Raw genomic sequence first — 19705 nt, 5'->3', positions numbered from 1 at the left:
GGTAGCTGATTACCCATGTGTTTAAACACATCGCTTTCTCAAAGCTCGTGTCAGACTTCAGACGGCACGTTATTTCTGTAATGAATACATACTTACTATGATGGTGACTAATCACTGATAGCAGCTTTTTATACTGTGAATGAGATAAAGGCGGTTACAGGATAGTTAGCCCATATTTTATGTTACAATGATTTCCTACTGTGCCAACAGAAATACATTTTGGGAAGGATGTAAAAATTTAGGGCATAAGAGAGAGACTGGAGATGAATAAGCCACCTCAGCGCTTACATTTTTCAGTCTTGCATGATGACATTAGTTCATCTCTTTTCCATGCCCACCTGGTATATACAGACTAGGTAATAAAGCACATTTTCTTCTCTTCCCCAGACATACGTTCAAATTAACAACTCCTTCTGCCACACAAATGGGAAACAAGGACCTTGTACTTCCTCAGATTTGGGGCCCATCCAGCACCTAACAGCCCGAGCTCTTTGTGGCAGTGCCACATGCACATACCTGCCAGCTGATGTCCACCTGGTCCGTGCCAGCCCCACGGCACCCTCACCGTCACATGGCATCAGCCTAGGGCACAGCACCGGGTTACAGCACAGCCTTGCGTGAAAGGGGACTGGTCAAGAATGAGTAAGGCAGGGGAGTAACCACAGGGCTACAAACAGGTATTATAAGTTGTCCTTTCCAAGTTTTCATTTTACAAACATGGCCGTGATAAAGAAAGGCCCTGCCCCACGCCATAATAGAAGAATGGAAGGGGCAAAACCTGAATGCAGGCCTATCTTCACCTTCAGACTTCTCTGCAGATACACAAGGTTGCTCTATCAAAATACTTCCACCTCTGCTGCAGATCTGACAGCAACTCAACCCTACTAGTCATAAATATTCCCCGGCCCATCATACTCCTTCTCATCTTAGGGCCACTTTGCTCCACCTGCACCCACCTAGAACCGCTCCTGAAACGCCGACCCACCTGTGTCCCCCACATCAGAGCCAAGCAGTCCCGTACCCTGTGAGCGCTGCTAGGTGAAGCAAAAGAGAAGCCTGTCCTTGTCTCAACCCCTAGAGCAGGAAGGAACCAAGTTGCTATACCTGGTAATTAATTCATAGCCCCCAGTACTGTCAGGACACTGTTTTTCTCATGTAGCATGGAGCTGAACTGTATCTGCTGAGCATCAATGTAATACTGGTCACACCGGGAGCTACCAAGGTCTCAGCTGAAACAGTTGCCTGAAGAGGAACTATAAATCCATTCATTTTTAGAAAAACACTAAAATATGCACCTCACAATGAGACTACAGCCCTTGACAAATAAAAAAATTTGGAGTCAGGCCAATGGATAGACTCGTTGAGGGTTAAGACTGTACTAATGCTGACAGAGGAAGTTCTGCAACATGCCGGGGTCTGGAGAGGGCCTGCTCCCACCAAGCCACCCCATCCCACACCTGCTCACACACAGCAAGACCTGTGCTAGGACCCCCAGCTGCATCTCCTCAATTAGTGGCGAACTAGGATGAATACCCCAAGAGTAAGGGGCCAGATCCATAAAGAGGCTACGTGCAGTTGCTCATAGAGAAAAGCAGGGGAGTGTGGAGAGGTGGGGCCTTTCAGTGCCTCTGCTCTAACAGTTGCCTAATAGGACCTGAGCTCCATGGAAAATCTAATTGGTGGTCTATGGTTTAATTTTGTCAATTCATTTCCTTTTAGTGAGTAATATCTCTTTTGTTATTTTAATTTAATCTTTGGGGTTTGCTCTTTTACATTAATTTTAATATTAACTCCATAGAAACAAACCGATACGTCAGCTGCTCAGCAGGTGGGCTGTCACCGGAGAGGCTCACAGCCAAAACAAAGGATCATGAACAGAGGCAGACTGAAAACCACACGGGTGAAAGAAGGGAGAGAATGTAAAAGGTGCTCCTCTAGCAGCCTAACTCAGAAGCTGCCGAGTCTCTTTCCAGCAATGTCGCTGCAAGCCTGGAGCTGTGCAGACTGACATCTATTAATCCAGTTATTCACCAACCCTAAGAAGACCACCAAGTAAAGTTCCCCAGCAGACTATTTGTGCGCCTTTGCTTTCAGTACTTTAAAAATCTGCTAGTGTTTTATCCCTTGACCTGTATTACGGTACACCAGGTATTTGCCTTAAGACAATCACTCCTGAAAAGCCCATAGGAGGTGCGGAAAGTTGGCCCAGGCTGAAACAAACACCACCTCAAGAAGGTGACTCACTCCAGCCTGGCCAGGACTTTTGCTTATTTTTTGGTAACTCTGCTGTCTCATTTGCAGAAATTTTCCTGAAATGGGGGCTGTATCTCCTCCCCGTGAGTTCTCTAGTGTGATATTTGGCAGGTACATATAGCAGTCTTTGCTTTTAATAGATACCCTGGTACGGAAAGGTATTTTCATGATTCGTGCAGTGACTAAGTATCTACAAGATCTTTGTCCCATGTTAATTCTGGGTGAAATTGGTCAATAGGCAAAGTTACTGGAGAGTGGCTGGAGGGGGTATAGAAGAGACAGGAAGACAATGATTTCATTAGCTTTACATTTCTGAACTGACAAACAAAAAAAATGGACTTAGAAACTGTCTGCTTTAATTAGTTGCATCTCTTCATGTGGTGGAGCCAGGACTTCGTACATTAATGGTCTGGGTGACAGAGATGTGCAATGCACCCAGCAGAAATATCCACCAGAATTTCAGCAAGGTGCTAAGAGTCAACAGTAGGAATGCGATAGGAGAAGCTGTGAAGAGAACTGGGCAGCCACCAGGTAAGATGCTCTGATGAGATGAGGCGGGAGGGCGCAGGCAGATAGGCCTGGCTGGGCAGGGTCCCCTGGCATCTGGTAAGAAGGGATCTAACACAAATTCAAACTGCTGCAAATCTTTCTGCCATCAGAGAACTATTTAAAATGTCACGCCTGGTGGTGTACTTCTTCATACAAGCCATGAACTTGTCCCCCAGCTTTTGCTTTAGAGCAGCACCCATACAGTATTAATGGTATGGCTTGGCTTTGTAAACCCGATGACCCTGGAGAGTAAGGCACTATTCAAAACTCTCTCCACAGAGCTTTGTGAAAACTCAACTATAGGTAGGAGCCCACTCCTTCAGTCTCACTCCAATACGCTCCGCTGCAGCAGGTCCAATTTTGAGTGGAGTATAAAAGCCAGCTCTTTCAAATGGAGATTTGTTGTGTCATACAGTAAAATTGCTAGCTGTGCAGAAAACACGACAGTAGGCTGTATTTCAGACTGAAGTCTAAAGTTATTTGTTTCAGAGGAAAGTCTTCTCGTGCTGTAATGGGTTGCTTCTTGTTACAGCAGATTTGTCAGCGTGTCTCCCTGTGTTCAGCACAATAAACATCTGTAGCTATTCACTTGGCAATGTATGGAGACAAATGGTTTTGACAGTCAGGATTAAATGTGGGCAGTAATGGATTTTGTGGTGAGCTGGTAATCAAAAACAAGCCTTAAGAACAACCTCTACTCCAAGTTCAGCACGATGGAGTATTTTAATCAGCACTCTAAAAACAACGCATTGGCTTTTGCTTGCCTGAATATTTAGGGTCCACTAAAATCTCTCCCTCCCCCACACCAGATGGACAAAGCTGAATTTATTGAGGTGGCCAGGACTTGCAGAAACCATATTCTCAGTCTGAAATGCGTTTGCATCAAATAAAGTTACCCTGCTCAGCCTGTGACACAGGAGCCCCCCTGGCGTAGCCTCACACCTGGCTGCTGCATCCCACCCTGCCAGCCCTGGGTGGGGTGGTAGTACAATGCCATAGGCAATGTGGCTGCTTTGGCAAGACCACCCGTGCAGAATACAAACTATTTCTGAACCACCAATGAAAGCTACACCCGGGAAACACCCCTGTAGTGTCCGGCTGACATACAGCTGCCCCATTGCCCGCTCCCAGCCCAAAGCCCTGTTCTCCTGCCTGCAGAATCAAATCACTTAGTACCAGTTGTTTCCAGCCTTTTTTTTTTTTTTTTTTTTTTTTTTTTTTTGATATGCTTACAGTTCTGATTCTTCTTAAAGAGTCGTTGCAAACCTGACTGTCCTCATGAACATTTTGCTCAGGTTCTTCCCAGCCTCACATTTATATTAGGAATGAACCATCGGTCAAACAGCCTAGCAATTCACCTGCTAACGTAACAGCCTGAGGCCCTGCCTCAGGGCCTTTCACACCACCAGCTATTAACCACAAAGGAATGTCACCCGCACTGGTCATTATTGTTAATTATGGCACTTCTCTATTCACAGGCCTCCATATGAAAAGCTTTTCTCACCAGACTCCTTCCCCTATCACCCAGGACTGGGTTAATATATTACACCTAGAAGCACCACGCAGTGGGCAGTAGGTTTTCACAAAGAGCCAGGTGGCTACACACTTTATCCCTACTGACTCCAGAAATACAGACTAAACCCTGTTCATCACTGTCTTGCCCTCCCTGTATTCGCAGGGTTAGCTGTGACTCAGGTCTGCCACGGCCTGGAGGAATATGGGATCCAGGCTGTTCACCAATGCCCATCTGGGACAGTCAAGATTTTGGATCCGGACAAGAATACATGGGATGGATGACATTTCTAGATTCAGGCAAGACTTTCCTCAAAGGGCAGTGACAACCTTGAAAGGAAAAGCAATGGTAACATCTGCAATGGTCAGAGCATGCCACCTACAGCAGATCTCCTGGGCAAAGGCTTTCTATTATGTGTGATCCGTGAGCTGCTCAATGTGCAGGCAAAGGCTGCAGTGGAAGAGGAAGGATATAGAAAACTTTCTAGAAAGGTACATGACAGAAAGAAACAGCTCGGGTGGAGCACAGAGCCTCCATGCAGACAACTAAAACCACCACCAAAAACATATGACTCACTTGCATTTCACAGGTTTATATTAAACCTGCAGGTTAATATTTGCAGGTTTATATCAAACCACTAAGGCCCAGGAGACCACCACCTGCCCTTACCTAAAGCTGCTTTCAATCCACAGCTTCCAGCTCACCTAGAAGGAAGATGTTTAGGACTCCTCTCACATGCCTGTGTGAGAACAGGTGTTCTCCAAGGAACTGCCTCAGGAGAGGAACAGGCTGTGAGACTGCTCCTCAGTGGGATCTACCTCTATCACAAAGCAAACAATCATCCCTCCACTTGTAACAGGAATTGCTGCAAGGCGTAACTGTCCTCGTGGATAGTTATCCCTAATTGTCCCCAGAGGGTGCACTCTCTAACTCCTAGGTATCAGTCGGCAATTCAAATCTGGAGTCCTTATTCTATCAAACCTTGATTTGTCCTGCAATCTGTAGTATTCTTTAGAAAGAAGAAGAAAAAAAAAATAGGTTCAGGAAACATCTCTCTCCAAAAATCCAGTCTGAAAGGTCCCTGGGAGGTAATATGAATGCAGACTGTAGCAAATCATTTCTAATAATTCATGACTAGTATGACATACGGTTATAACAGCTGAGGAGTTATCCTTGAAACTATCTGCAATGCGAGCTCTGCATGCCTTTCACATCTTGGAAGTTTTACATGCTATGTTACTGAGGGGTTGGATTCAATAGTCTAAATAAAGCTTCCTCTTGCTCTTCCAAGCTGAAATATAAAATAACACAGGGGGAATAAGCATTTATCTCCTACAACGCAGCACGTACAAAAACCTTTCACTGAAGTAGGAACTGCAACAGTCAAACCTCTGGGTCATTCTTCTTTCTGTAAAAAGGCTTGTTAAAAGTATATGTTAATGTTCCCTGCCAATTTTTCTTCTCTTAGCCTCTTCCTTCCAGGGCTCTCATTACATTCCCCCTCTATGTAGTTTTAAAAGGTTTCCTTGTCTGACAATTTTGCTGAAGGCAATTATGTTACTTTCCTTCTCCTGAGCTCGATATACAACAGCAGAAGCGGCACACTGCACATATGGTTAAGGTCTGTTTTAAAGACACTCGGAGCTGGCTATCAGATCTGGCTGTGTGACTTGTGTCCTTTGCACCTATCAGAGTCTGGGAAGCCCTGGAACTCAGCTTTGGGATAGACCCTTCTCCAAAATTCAATAGATGAAATTGTTGCTGTCCACGGAAGACATTTTCTATATTGAACTGGAAACGAGAAACCCGTACTTAGACCTTAGCCAGGAAGATAAGCTCTTTGGGATGACAGAAGGCAGCACAGCTCCATCTGTTGCATTAAGCAGGTGTTCAGGAGTCAAGTGTACTTACCTCTCTGATGAGAAAAGGGTTCTTCTTTTCGGTTTGTAATGCCACTCAAGGTTATCTACAGCTTTGCAACAGATCTCTAGGGCCTGGCAAACAACTCCCAAAGGCTAGATGCTCAGTTATCCCGTATCATTTTTACAGGGAAAAGTTGTGTTTGAGCAGAATGGGAACTCACAAAATACACCTAGCTGTGAATGAGGCACAAACAAGTCCTTCCCCCTGCCTCTCCCAGTGGCCCACTACTGGTCATAGCAGGCTTCATCTCCAAGGTGCTCCCTTTGCAGGTAACAGAGCTTGACATTCCCCTGCCGTTATCAGACAGACAGCAGCACCGGTCCTGCTGCAGGACTTGGCTTCTCTGGCTGAACACAAGCCTTTTTACCCACTTTGGAACCTTCAAAGCCAACATACAAGTCAATACATACACAGAAGAGCTTTTGAAGCCTGGTTTCCAAGTGCTTTCATTCAGTACATCTGTCTCGCACATGGATTCCCTGATGGACAATTATAGAGTTGAGTTCAAATTTCAGTCTTCCCCTTCAGTGGGGCACTGATATGTGTTCGACTCCTTTAGTTGCCCATCTATTTTCAGAAGCTTTGTTGAAACACAGCACACTGCAGACTTCTCATCCCTAAAATAAGGCTGAAACCGCCTCATGAGTTAAAATATTACCCTGGTGGAAAACTGAAAGTCAAAAATAAATAAATAAATAAATCAAGCGAAACACAAGGCCATGCTATGTGTAGTAGTAAGATTAATAGCAGAACATAAATAAAATGCACAAACACACTGACTGCAAGAAGGGCCTCGATCCTCACTGACAGCTGACGTGCTTTCCCTGCCCAACCACTGGTACTGCCCCTGTGCCTGGAACATGTATGTTTAGGTCTGTATACTCCTACCATGTATCCCTTAGGTGCTGCACATAGTACCCAGTCACAGAAGCTCCTAGTAGGGTGAGAGCTATGATATGGGATGAATTCACAAGAAAGCAATGCTGCAGCTTCTGAGTCACTGTTTCTCTTTGCTTCTGGAAGTCCTGTTAACATCCCAAATAACAAACAATTTAAGGAAGAATCTGTTTTCTCAGCCACCATCTCAAAATACCCATTTTGCTAGGGAAAAAACACCGTGCCTACTATAAAATCACTTTTTTAGGGCATCCTTTAGGAAACACGTGGTGCAGGCAGGCCTTTGGCATCATCCATGTCTGTAACACCCCCACAGGTGGAGCATGGCACAGACATCCCCATCTCACAGGAGCCCAACAGACTCAGGGAAATCCAAGTGAATCAAAAGAAATTTAAGTTTCGGACTGCCTAAATTCTGAGAGTTTGAAATGGTAACTTTAAGGTCACATTAGCTTAGATTTTGTATTAATTCCTAGTACTTTTAAAAGCTTATTGTCTTTGCCAAGCAGACTTTCCCTATCAAGGGAATTTAAATGATATGCGAGCCATTTAGGTACACAATATATACTGTCACTGCACAAAGGACCTTTAGAAAGCTGAAACTGGATGAACTTTGCAAGAAAAAGCCAGCTTGGGGAAAGCTATTTCCAACTATCACTGCCAAGTTTAAGTAATATTGTAATGGTATGGGGCTGGACACATAAAACACCATCTGGATAATTAAAATATTCACAAAGGTGGTATGGGGACAAGTATCATCTGAATGTTAGCAAAGTAAAACTGCTAAAAAGAATTAACCCTTCAATGATGCATTCATGCTGGAGACAGGAGTTACACAGGAGTAGGGAAGTCCTCTTCTCTAAGACCCAAAGTACACATAGCTTTCCTCTGGCCAAGCTCAGCCTGCAGGTCAGACCAACATTTTAGCCCCAATACTGTAATGCATTTAACACACACAATTTAAAACATAGGCTTTGTGTTTTTAAATCCTTAAACTCACACATGAAGCACCAACATGCTTTTCCTTACTTCAAACAAGTTCAATGCTGTTTCTCCCATCACTTGTAAGAAATCGTACTACATTTTCTTCATTCCTTTACACTACTGTGTACATAGTCTCACATGGAGTGAAAGTTAGCACTGCAACAGATGGTGCAACATGTCTCTAACATAAGAAAATCAGGAAGTGAATTATTACTGTTGATTAAAAAAAATGACAAATTCCTTCCAGTCGTCTGTCCCAAACTTATCAGAAGGTGGCAGTATTTCAAAACATTATTTTTTGGATTTACCAGAGGGGCATTTGTTAATCGACTACTTGTTAATAATGCATTTTATTATTCCTAGGGTTTTAAGGTGAGGAGCTGTAGATCCTATCTGCTGAGGCGGAGAGGAAGCAGTGACACACACTATGTTGTAGTTTTAAAGAGTCTGGTGAATCCATTAGTATGGGAATACATAAAGGGCTACATTTGCTTCACTACTGCTTTTATTTGCTGTAAACTATTTTTGGCTTCTTTTATAGAAGTGACCATATGAATAAGATTAGAATTTCCAATGTGCCCAAAGCATATTCTGATGTCACAAAGAAGTCCCTAAATTCAATGTTTTCAGGAATATTGTGACTGATTCGTATCCTGTACCTTCTACAGATTCATATATTATATCCCCTTCCAGGTTTCAAACCGTCATCCTTTGTTTTATCAACAGTTCCACCACTGTGCACTTCTCCTCCTGAAACTAAAAATATCCTTCTCTTGTGTCTGAGCTGCCACTGCTTTGCCTTCTACCCATGTAAAACAGAAAGCATATTTTAACAGCCTGAACCCCTTGGCACCGATTGCTTTATCTACAATTCACACTCTGTGGAAAGACATTTACTGAACAGCTTCATAGGAAACCTACTTGTGGCTTGAAGCTCTGTTTTAAAACCTCTGGATTAACCAGGAGCCAGTGTACTTGGGAAAACCATTGCCAACAAGGTGAGGGTCCCCATTCTGGCATTCTTGTGTGTGAGGCTCCATATTGAAGCTGTCTCGCGTTAAAAAGAAAATGAGAGACAAAACAAAGTCTGTCTTAGACTGGCAAGAAAAACAGCAAAAGTTCCTATAAAAATAGAAAGGATGACAGAAGAATCTTAAGAGATTTTCTTCCATTATACACTTCTATTTACTCTTAACATGACTTGCTTCAATGACTCTAGAAATAATGGCTCCAGAGTACAAACGAGAGGGTAGAAGTTACAGACCAAAATACATTTGTTTGGACTATTCCACCTTCATCCCTTCATTTTTTTCTCCTGGCTATAGGAAATACAGAGAAAAGAGGCCTATTTTGCTGATGATTTGTTGAGGCCACTTGCTGTGTCACATTGTCTGTGCCAACGTATTTAAGGAAATTACTAAACGTCATAAAAATCACCCATGAGACAAAAATGCAGGGAAAATATCTAAGTCAATGGAATACTTGAGCAAGCCAAAGAAAAACTGCAATATTCGTACATCAGCCTTAAACTGCCTTAACATTCCCCAGTATTTATAGAGGTGTTTATTTGGATTTATAGAAACTGTTCAAAATCATTAAGCATATTTCTCTAAGCATCTTTATCATCATTCTAGAAAATGCAGCAGAAAGTATACATATGGAAAAGCACGTATTGACATTTGCCATGGATCCAGTGGTGTTCAACTTCGGCTGTATTTCCACAGAAAAGGGTGTCTAGGTGGCAAACTTACCTTTACAAAAATCTCTTCATAGACACAGTGTAAACTATGGAAAAAAGTTTGAATTTCAACATCCCACTGTTTCTCTCTTATCCCCCATTTCTCAGTTGCTTTAAACATTACAAGAAACTCTACAATAAACCTTGTTTCTCAGTTTTGTTTGTTTGTTTGTTTGTTTGTTTTATCAATTTGAATCATAGAAACATAGGTTATATTTGATTATATAGCATCATGGAATGGCTTGTATTGTAAAGAACCTTAAAGACCATCCAGTTCCAATCCCCCTGCCATGGGCAGGGACACCACCCACCAGATCAGGTTGCTCAGGGCATCATCCAACTTGGTCTTGAACACCTCTAGGGATGGGGCATCCACAGCCTCTCTGGGCAACCTGTTCCATTTCCTCACCACCCTCTCAGTGAAGAATTTCCTCCTAACCTCTAATCTAAATCTTCCCTCTTTTAGTATAAAGCCATTAATTAGTGGGAACAGAAAGCAAATTTCCAATGACTATGACTAAGCACAATGTACTCACTGACTGCAAGGTAGCCTTGCTTTTAAAGGACAGTAACATGCAAAGGTAACTTGTAGCATGGATGCAGAAGTAGCATGATGTAAAAAGTCGGGGAGCTTTGTTTAAATCCTCTAGATTTGTGCTCATGTAAGAGGCTTTCTGGTCTTTGCTAAGAGATGACCTGTTTGGTTGTTCAGTTTCCCAGAAAATGTTTTTAGATCTTCAAACATCATTATGAGAAAAACATCCTTGTGGCAATGAGTAGATAATGGGAATTTGCATCTTAGATGACTGAACAACAGTGTCTGAGGTGAGGATTCATCCTGAGAGGTGCAGAACAGCTAATTGGAGCATAGCCCAGATCAGCCTCACCCAAGGATGTGCTCAAGGAAGCTCCTTGGCTGCCTCCTCATTAGGGCTATCTATTCCTACTCCCTCTTGCATGCTGGCCTAAACCTAACATGCAAAGGAAAATGGAGACTATAAAAATGAAAAAAATCAATTCAGAGGCTCTTTTCTGCCACAGTCTGAGTTTAAGATAAGTATTTCTTATTCGGCAATGACATTATAAACACATGTATATTTGCAGCATCACCAACCCATGACACTCTGCACAGAGAATTGTAGCATGCTGGCAGGTGGCAAACAGAGAAAGGAATGGTTTGGAATATTTTAATTCAATTTAATTGACACACTTACCACCTGAGATTTTTAATCCTGGAAGGTTTTATGACTTTTTACAATGTAATCGTTCCTCTTTAACTCCTGTCCCTTTGCTGAGATCTCTTCAGACAGCAAAACAGTATTTGGTTCTACAGCCTGAAGAAAAAAAGTGCATAAATGTAAACAGTGGGTAAAATTCCTGTGAATATGGATTCTCAGCTCCCCCTTGAATTACACTGATCAAACTGACTATTCAATATTCTGTACTAACCTGGGAAAACGACTGAAAGTATTGGATGTTGAATATAGGTTAAATTCTACTCACATTGAATCAATGCAGAACATAGATATTTACTGGATATTCTTGACATCTACAAAAAGGCAACTAAGAGGAAGTTTCACTCACATTTATTTTGATAAGGGAAAATAAAGCAGGGAGGCACAGAGTTAAAACACCAGGATTTACATCCCTAAACACCAAGAGAACATGAATTTCTGGGTTTGGTGGTTAGTTTGTTTTTTTTTCCCTTCAGAGCAATTAAGACTGCCAGCTGCCTGCACACACATCAAAAATCCCTATCTCCTGCTAAAATTTTGTTATAGTCACTGCCCACTGCCTGACAATCATTTCTGTCAGAAAGCAACATTCATAAACACTTTACAGCAGTCTGCGCTGCCTTGTTTTGCTCCTGTGGCGAAGCATGAAGTGAAACAGCGATCCAGGAGTATTACCACAGTCGCGCTCTCTCCTCTTACAAAAGCCTGGCTTCTTTGGAAGGACCTCTGTGTTGGCGGGCTGCTTTTCATTACATCAGGAGGGCCAATTTGGGGTATCATATGCAGCTGAAAAATTGCGAGTAAACTGCCATTACTTGCAGCAGGGACTCAAAGGGCTTTGACTTGCAGAAGGGAAGATCACAGGCCAACAAGAAATTCTTTTCTATTTAGGTGGACTGGAGAGAAAATGAGGGTTCATGCCCTCAAATTGCAGCAATCCTTTGTTCTGTTATCTCCTTATAAAATGGAGGGAGAGCCAAATACATTTCATTTGTGCTCAGAGAGGAGAGTTACCCCCGTGCTCAGTAATACCGGACAAAGCCCTATTGAATTGGCTGGGACAAAAGCATGCAGTTTGTGTTAAGCATGGGTTCTTCTTACAATGCCATCTGGTTTCTGAGGCACAAGTTTTACAAGTGCTTAAGCATCTCTTTGCCTAGTGCTGCAGTGTTTAACCGGTTCAGGAGCTTGACTCTTCCAAGGAAGTTCGGCACACAAAAGGCAAAGTCCCATTTATTTCCGGCATTGCTTAGGGGTCTTCTGTCCAGGCAAGGGCTCACAGCAGCTCCTCACCTCATGTGCAAAGTCAGCCAGGCCAAAACCAGCCAAAAGAAATTCCCAGGGACTCTAGAGATACATCTTTAGTCACCCAGCGACACAAAACTCATTCAGAGTTACGTGACACAAAAAGCTAGTTGTGCTCTTTGGAAAACCCTACAGGTCTCCTAGCTTTACAAGCACTCCAGCTCAGGCCCAGGAAGGAGTTTCAGTCCTCCCTGTCCAGCAGTTTATGCTAGAGATATTTTTTTTTTCTTCCTATTGGTTTCCAATACACTTAGCTTCCAGTGAGGGATAGCTCTGAACTGGCGCAAAGCAGACGGGAAGAAAACAGCTTTCCCAGGGCTTTGCCAGGCGAGGCGCTGCCACGCGCAGCTGGACTATGCTGACACTGAAAGCTCCGATTTTCCCTGTAAGTAACAGGGCCTGAGGAAAAAGCAAGGTGAAGCCTCTCATTTCCCAGACAAAAGGAGGCCGGGAGCACGAGGCATCTTACCGGGCGGCTCTCCTTTTTGCCCCCCTTTCTGTTTTCCTGGATATGAGTTTTAAAATGGGTTATATTTTGCCTGCAGCAATTTCTTTTAATAACTGCAATTATTCTCTCCCATTGTTCTGACTCTTACAAGCAAATTAGGGAAATTCAAAGGCAATTTTCATGATTGTTTGTTGTCAGGGGCTTATGAATGGCTGTTCTACTTTACTAGAATGTTTCATTAAATAAATAACAAGTATGGCACAAGAGCTGTAAACAGCCAGATAAAGATCAGTTCATTTAGAGACAGACCCTGCCCGGTGCTTAGCTGGGCATACAGGAGGCCCAGCAGGCCGCTCTCCTGACAGACATAGGAAGAGCTTCCATGTTTAAGGAAGGGCTTAAAAAGGCTTTTAACAGGCTTCTCGCTCTCCCCAGCTGCCTTCAGCCAGCGCCACACGAGGTCGAGCCATGCCTCCAGCCCTTGTGGAGAGTGGGCCTGGGACACCGAGAGAGGCCCTGCTCTGTAAGCCGGGGACTTCTGAGGAGAATTTTATTTTCCACACAAAACGGCAGTGCAGCCATCCACCGCTGCATATGCCAAAGCCCTTCCCAGCCCACAGGATCTAGTGATGGTGGTCTGAATGACTGCAGCAAATTGCACGAGACCTGCCTCCCCTCGGCACAGCCTGAGGAGGTGCACTTCGCCTCCGCCCCATCCTGTACACGCTAGCTGTGTTTACCAATTGCTCACCTCTAGATGATTTCAGCACCATCTGCTCTCTAAGATGTTTTCTCCCCAGCAGCACGGACCCAGAGCTTTACAGCTCTCATCTTTTAGCATGTGTTTCACAGCCTACCTGGAAGTGTGCACAAGCAGGGGACGGCGCTGGGAGGCTCTAGCGTCCCTCCCTCTCTTCTCCCAGCACGCGGGGAGAAGTTGCAGGCCACAGCAAAGGCCACCCTGAATAAACAGCACCGTGACCTCATGACATACCATGTGGGAAATAACAACCGGGATGGGAACTAAGAACGGCAGCAAGACTGGATTTCTGGAACAAATCCAAAGTCAAGGCCTCGAAAAGGACTCAAGTATGCATTTCTTCTGCTCAAAATATCATGCAAATGTTTCGCTAAATGGCATCCATCAATAGCAGAGGATCAGGAGCACATGCCAAATTGTTTCAGGCTTCATCTGGATGGGGGAAACTGACTGTACAAGGCAAACCTAAGCTAATAACTTACAAATGTTCCCAAATCTCTCAAGTTTTAAACATATAATAGGACTCGTTCCCACCTCCAACAGCATGCAGATATTCCTCTGTTAGACCACTGTAAAGACAAGCCAGGTATAAAAGATGACAAACCTAATGTTTATAGCATATTTTCCTAAGGAAGTAACATTCACTCAGGCAAACAGGGTTGTAGGTGTGCTTATTACCTCTCCTATACTGGTAGCTTTTTAAACCTCTGATCAACTGTAAACGAATCCAACAAAGTAGTAGAATTCTTAAAGAAAATCTAACTTAGAAAAAAAATAAATGGAACTCGATATGACCAGCATTGTGCCAATGTGTTAATGGACAGCAGGGGCTCACCAGCATCAGGTATCTTCACAAATGTTCCCACTCAGAGCTCACAAGTAGCCATGAGGCAGACATCTGCAGGATACTCAACTTGTTTCCATTACTTACTGAATGCTTTACTGCCTGGTTTATTAATGTTGATGAGGAAAGATGGAGAGAAGTTCAAGCAAAATTCCTGTAACCTGAACAACAATTCCCATCTGGAATCTTCTCTGATTATCATTTGTGCCCTACTGATTCTGTACAACCCACCTCCACTACTGGAAGAATCAAAGCTTTCTCCATGTCTCCATGATCTGAATAACTTAGCAAGCAGGAGATCAGAGGTATCACTGATGTGGCTGTCAAATCCTGTGCTCATAAGGTACTTTGAAGAGGACCTACTTCATAACCACAGCTTGGCCACAGCCATCTTACCTGGAGCTTTGCAGAGATGAATACTCATGAGAATTTCTAAAAAACCAAACCAAACAAAAACAAAACAAAACAAAACAAAACACCAAACAACAACAACAAAACACAGGAAAAAAAAAAAAAAAAAAAAAACTGACAGCCTCACAGGAGGGGATTAGCAAACTCTCCTCCAAAGGAGAGTTTATCCAAAGGCAACTTGAGCCTGGTTCTAGAGACATTAATTTACTCTCAGCAAAAAAGACAATGGGAATGTGAATTGCTAAGTTCTCAGAGTACAACCATGGGCTCGAACTAAATAACCCTTCCCTTTCCCCTTCCTTTTCCCTCAATAACTTTTACTCCAGTTTACCAAATCTTCTCTCTCTGCTGCCTCTGCACCATACATCTATGTCCAGTGTGTCCTTATAAACCTATTCAGCCTCACCTTCTCCTGAACTCTCCAGGCCTAAGGACTGCCTGCTAAGAAGAGTATGCTCTTCACCCTTTGGGAATAAAGGCAGCAGTTTTTTTCAGAAAATACCTATAAATGTGTTCACTCAAAATAATATATAGGTTATTGATATCCCCTACAAAAACATAGTACATTTGTAATAAAAGAAAAATTGAACATATCAATCTGGAACCTGGCCTTGGGACTCATGAATTTTAGTTGAGCCTGCCTCACTCCAGATCAACAAACTTGAGAAGTTTCTTGGCACAGGAAAACACCTCACAAGTCCTTTTTCTTTCCATACACCCTCGGCCTCCCTGCCTCTGTTGCCCTGCTCTCTCCCTGCTCACTGCCAGCCTCTCCAGAAGACCATGCTCCCCAGCTGGGTCTCCCTCCCCTCTGCCCTGGTGGTCCCACCTGCACCAGACAGCAGCAGCACGTCCTTCTCAGCTACAAAACCGAGTGTAAAACAGCTCACTACTTCCTCTGTCTTCCACACAGCCATGCCAACAGAAGAGATGGCTGTTAAGAACCACAAGGATCCTTCATCTTTTCTGCCATGTATTATAGAGCCCAGTCCTCTTCTCTGCCAAGATTTACACAACGACTTTGTTCACATTTCTCTATGCTATAAAGAAATTATCAAAATAAATGGAGAAACTATATAATTTTCCATTTATTCAGATTTTTATTTTTCTGTATCTATACCTATATAAAGTATTAGAACAAGACACAAAGCAAATCAGTAAAACTACCTGGAGCCATGTATACCCCTTCATACCTTTGCTTTACTCTTTCTCATTCTCTGCTAAACCAAATTTATAAATTTAAGTGAAGGCAGAAAAATAATCAATGCTTTCTAGAGTCATTATTGGAAACCTATGATGATAAAAAGCTCCGTTAGCAAAGAAACAAAAGTAAAAACAAAACCAACCAAAACACTGAAAGGTTTAATACTGTAGTCTTCCGGATTTATTGTCCCTGGTCAATAGAAGGGTATTTTATGGTAATTTAAGAAAAGCCTACAGTGTTGGTTACTGAAGAATCATAAATAGTGGTACACTAATAGAGAAAATAGGGCTGGGTAGCTAAAGAGAAATAAAGATTGGGAGCAGTCTGGATGTGACCTTCTTTATTGCAAATGACATTTCTTCAGGATTTTAAGTAACACGTGCTTGCCATCCCAATATACAACGTCTGATCAACTTAAAACGATGTTTTCAACACTGAGCTTTATTTAGCAACTAGCTGCTCTTCTAAAAGGGCCTGATCCAAAGTCACTTTGCGTAACAGAATTTACCTGTTGGAAAAGATGAAGCCATGAAACAAGGACAACCACTGCAACTAGACAGAGAGCTGAGGGGAGACATAACAACAGTAATCAAACGCATAAATGGTTGCAGGAAAAAACAAAACAAAACAAAACAAAACAAAAAACCCTACCTGGATCTCTCACAGAAGCAGCTCAGGCACATCTGGCTCTGTCCAAGCACTGGACAGACTGGACTACCTAAGCCCCTTCTCTGCCTCATTTCTAGCAATTCTTTCATGCTTATTTTTCCACAGCCCAGGAACAGGCTGCAGGATGAGAAATCCCAAATTGTGTACCTAAGGCTCCTCTATTTCCTTTGGAAAGTTATGGGTGAGGGTCTTTGATAATATAACTATTGTATTTTCTTAGCTCTCCAGCTTGCATTCTGACTTTGTTCTTTCAGTTATTAGCATTACTGTTATCCTAGAATATAGGGAGAGAATGAAGATTTCTGCCTATGGAAAGGAGCTACTGGAATATATAGCTACTGGGAACAAGTGGTAAAAGCTCTGCAGACCTCTTGTTTTCATGATGAAATTGCCCATCTTGGGTCAGAGTACATCAGAGATGGATCTGTCCCATATTTTCTTGGTAGAATGTATACCAGGGACTTCTAGTCTTTTGAGCTATATTGCACCAGACTGAAGAAAGGCACCACTGTAGAGGTACAGCTCAAATCTGCTGGGTGAGATAGATCAAAAGATGAGGGAAGGTTCCTTAAACCATATGCTCCTGTCCCAGCCGATTCAACAGAGCTTTTTCCAGTACAACTAAGCTTAAGTGTAGCTAATCTCTGAATATGAAAGACATGTGGCTGCAAAAATACAAGTTAAACTCCAGTCACCCTTTCAGTGGGAGCCCAGATGCTGAACAGCATGATTCATGCCCACTCTGGAGCTTCACGGAATTCCTTCCCTTCCCTTTCCACACACCCTGGGAAAAGGTATGGGCTTAAAATGGAGACTTTAATCATAAAATTATAACAATAAAAACAAACAACAACAACAAAAATCAGCATAGCAACATAGCATCACACTCAGGACTGCGCAAGTGATTTAGAGGCCTATTTGGCCTCTGTCAGGCCTAGTCCTACTGGAAATGAGCCTAGCACCACACAATGCCTCTTCTAAAACAGACTTCAGTCTCAGGTGGAACAGGCACCCTTGCACATCACACTCCATGTTTAAACAAAAATAAGAGCTGAAAACTGCCCTTCGTAAGGAAATTTAGTGTCTCCTTTTATGTCCACTCTCGCTATTTGGGTGCCATTCACAAGCATTTCATTAAAAAAAAGAAAAAAAAAAAAAAAAGCTGACAAAGGGTTAATCTGCATGTTAATACACGGTTAATCAATTGTTATGGACTCCATCCGTTGCATAGGTTGTTTGTACGCTTGGCTTGCAGCCATCTACAATACCTTCAACTGATGGGCTAATAACCTCTGTAATACACACGAGCCACTACTGGAGCCATCTATGCCTTCAGTCTATCATTTATTACCATTTCTAAACTATAGATGGACCCTTAATATAAAGAATGATCATTTTATGTTTGCTTGCCTGAATATATACGAGCACTCAGCCACATCATTAAAATAATTTCACCGCTAAGCCATACCTAATATTCCAAAGAGACAGAGCAGAATTTAAATTAGGGGGAAAAGAGACGGATATTCCTTATAAAAAGGTCTTGAGATGTGACAGGAAAGAAGAAAATGGATTTGTACAAAATAACAAGCACATAAAAATGTGAACTTTACCAAAAAGTTTTCTGAGCTTTGACAAAATTTCAGTGCACTTTTAGTTTTAATTGTGATTTTGCATTATCCCTGCAATTTTTTGTGTTATGCTAGACATGGGAGCAAAAACATTGAAATACCACAAGTGAAATACTAAGGAATATATAAATACCTTGAATATAAATATTGGTGAATATATAAATACTTTTAAGCCAATATCAAATCCAAGGTCAGGCTTCTGCTCCACAAGGAAGGACATGCTTGCTAAAATCCTAAATTAGCCTGTATCAAGGGGAACAGAAAATCATGGCAACTGGGAGCAAAAGATGAAGTCTGTGTTAACAACCCTAACCGTGTGCCTGAACCTGTTATTTTTATAAAGGGTCAGGCCCTGAAGTTATGGCTTAGGAGGGAAAAACAAGAAGGCCTCAGCTTTCTAGAAGTGTATTTCTCATCCTGTAATTAAACAGAAGCTCAAAACAATGATTCAAAAGGAAGTAAAAAGAAAATTAAATGTCCTTGTACTTCCAATTTAATATTTTCTAAAAACAAGTCGCATGACTGTTCAGGTGGTAAAGCTCTGCTATCATAGGGACACGAGAACAAAGGAGGGTACTACTGCTCAGAGAAACAAAGGACTCTTCCCAGTCTCCCTCCACCTACGTCAACTTAAACTGCTTCACTGCAAGTGGGATGTTACTTCTTGTCCACAGGACCCTCACTCTGTTGTGTAATACACCCAAATTTAACTTAATGCTATAGAACATTCTCAACAGTGGTGCCAGCAATGGGGAAAACTGAGAGCTTTGCTGTATGTCTTCAGCACTTCAGCTTTCCCCCACTGGCATTCTCACGTCAGCTAGCATAGTGGTGGTGGAAATCCCACTATCTTCCAGTAGGGAAAGTGTGTCTGTTTGCTTCTGCCTGTTAGAGTCCTGGTGGGAAACTCTCTTCTTGCTATCTATCCTCTCCTTTTCTGTGACCTCCTGTTGCAGCTGGGGAAATGCTGAGCCTGAAAAAAATACAAAAGGTACTATTCTGAGAAGGTGTGAGACACAGGAGCTCTGTCTGGGGAGTCCTTGGTGGGGGCTCGCACTCCAAGTACATGATTTGACAGGCCTTTATATAGTACCTCCACTCTGCCCTTCAGTTTACCACCTGTTCTGCACTGATGGCAGGATTTGATTATTTTGCAAAACACAAAGCTGTAAAACTGCAGAAATTAAATCCATACAATACAATCCTCTTGTCTCCTTTTTCACAAAGCTGTCAAAATAATGATGTATTCATGGTATTTCACTTGATGTGAGAAACTTCCAGCACACAGATACGAATCAAAGCATTTTGTGCTATTTATCGCCTCAAAAGGATTTTGAGCCTCTT

General features: G+C 42.6%; 1 long non-coding RNA gene across 1 annotated transcript in view; it reads right to left on the bottom strand.

The window, feature by feature from the left end:
• The window catches only part of LOC118157211, a 100759-nt gene that overhangs the window by 18520 nt on the left and 62534 nt on the right, over positions 1-19705 (bottom strand). Inside the window, exons 4-6 of the long non-coding RNA XR_004746580.1 lie at positions 11072-11191; positions 9871-9904; positions 9041-9166 (exon numbers count right to left, since the gene is read on the bottom strand). This is a non-coding gene — a long non-coding RNA (uncharacterized LOC118157211). The remainder of the gene's footprint in view (positions 1-9040; positions 9167-9870; positions 9905-11071; positions 11192-19705) is intronic.

This window comes from Oxyura jamaicensis (assembly GCF_011077185.1).
Source record: "Oxyura jamaicensis isolate SHBP4307 breed ruddy duck chromosome 4 unlocalized genomic scaffold, BPBGC_Ojam_1.0 oxy4_random_OJ72816, whole genome shotgun sequence".
Classification (NCBI taxonomy): domain Eukaryota; kingdom Metazoa; phylum Chordata; class Aves; order Anseriformes; family Anatidae; genus Oxyura; species Oxyura jamaicensis.
This window is presented reverse-complemented; position numbering and strand designations above follow the sequence as displayed.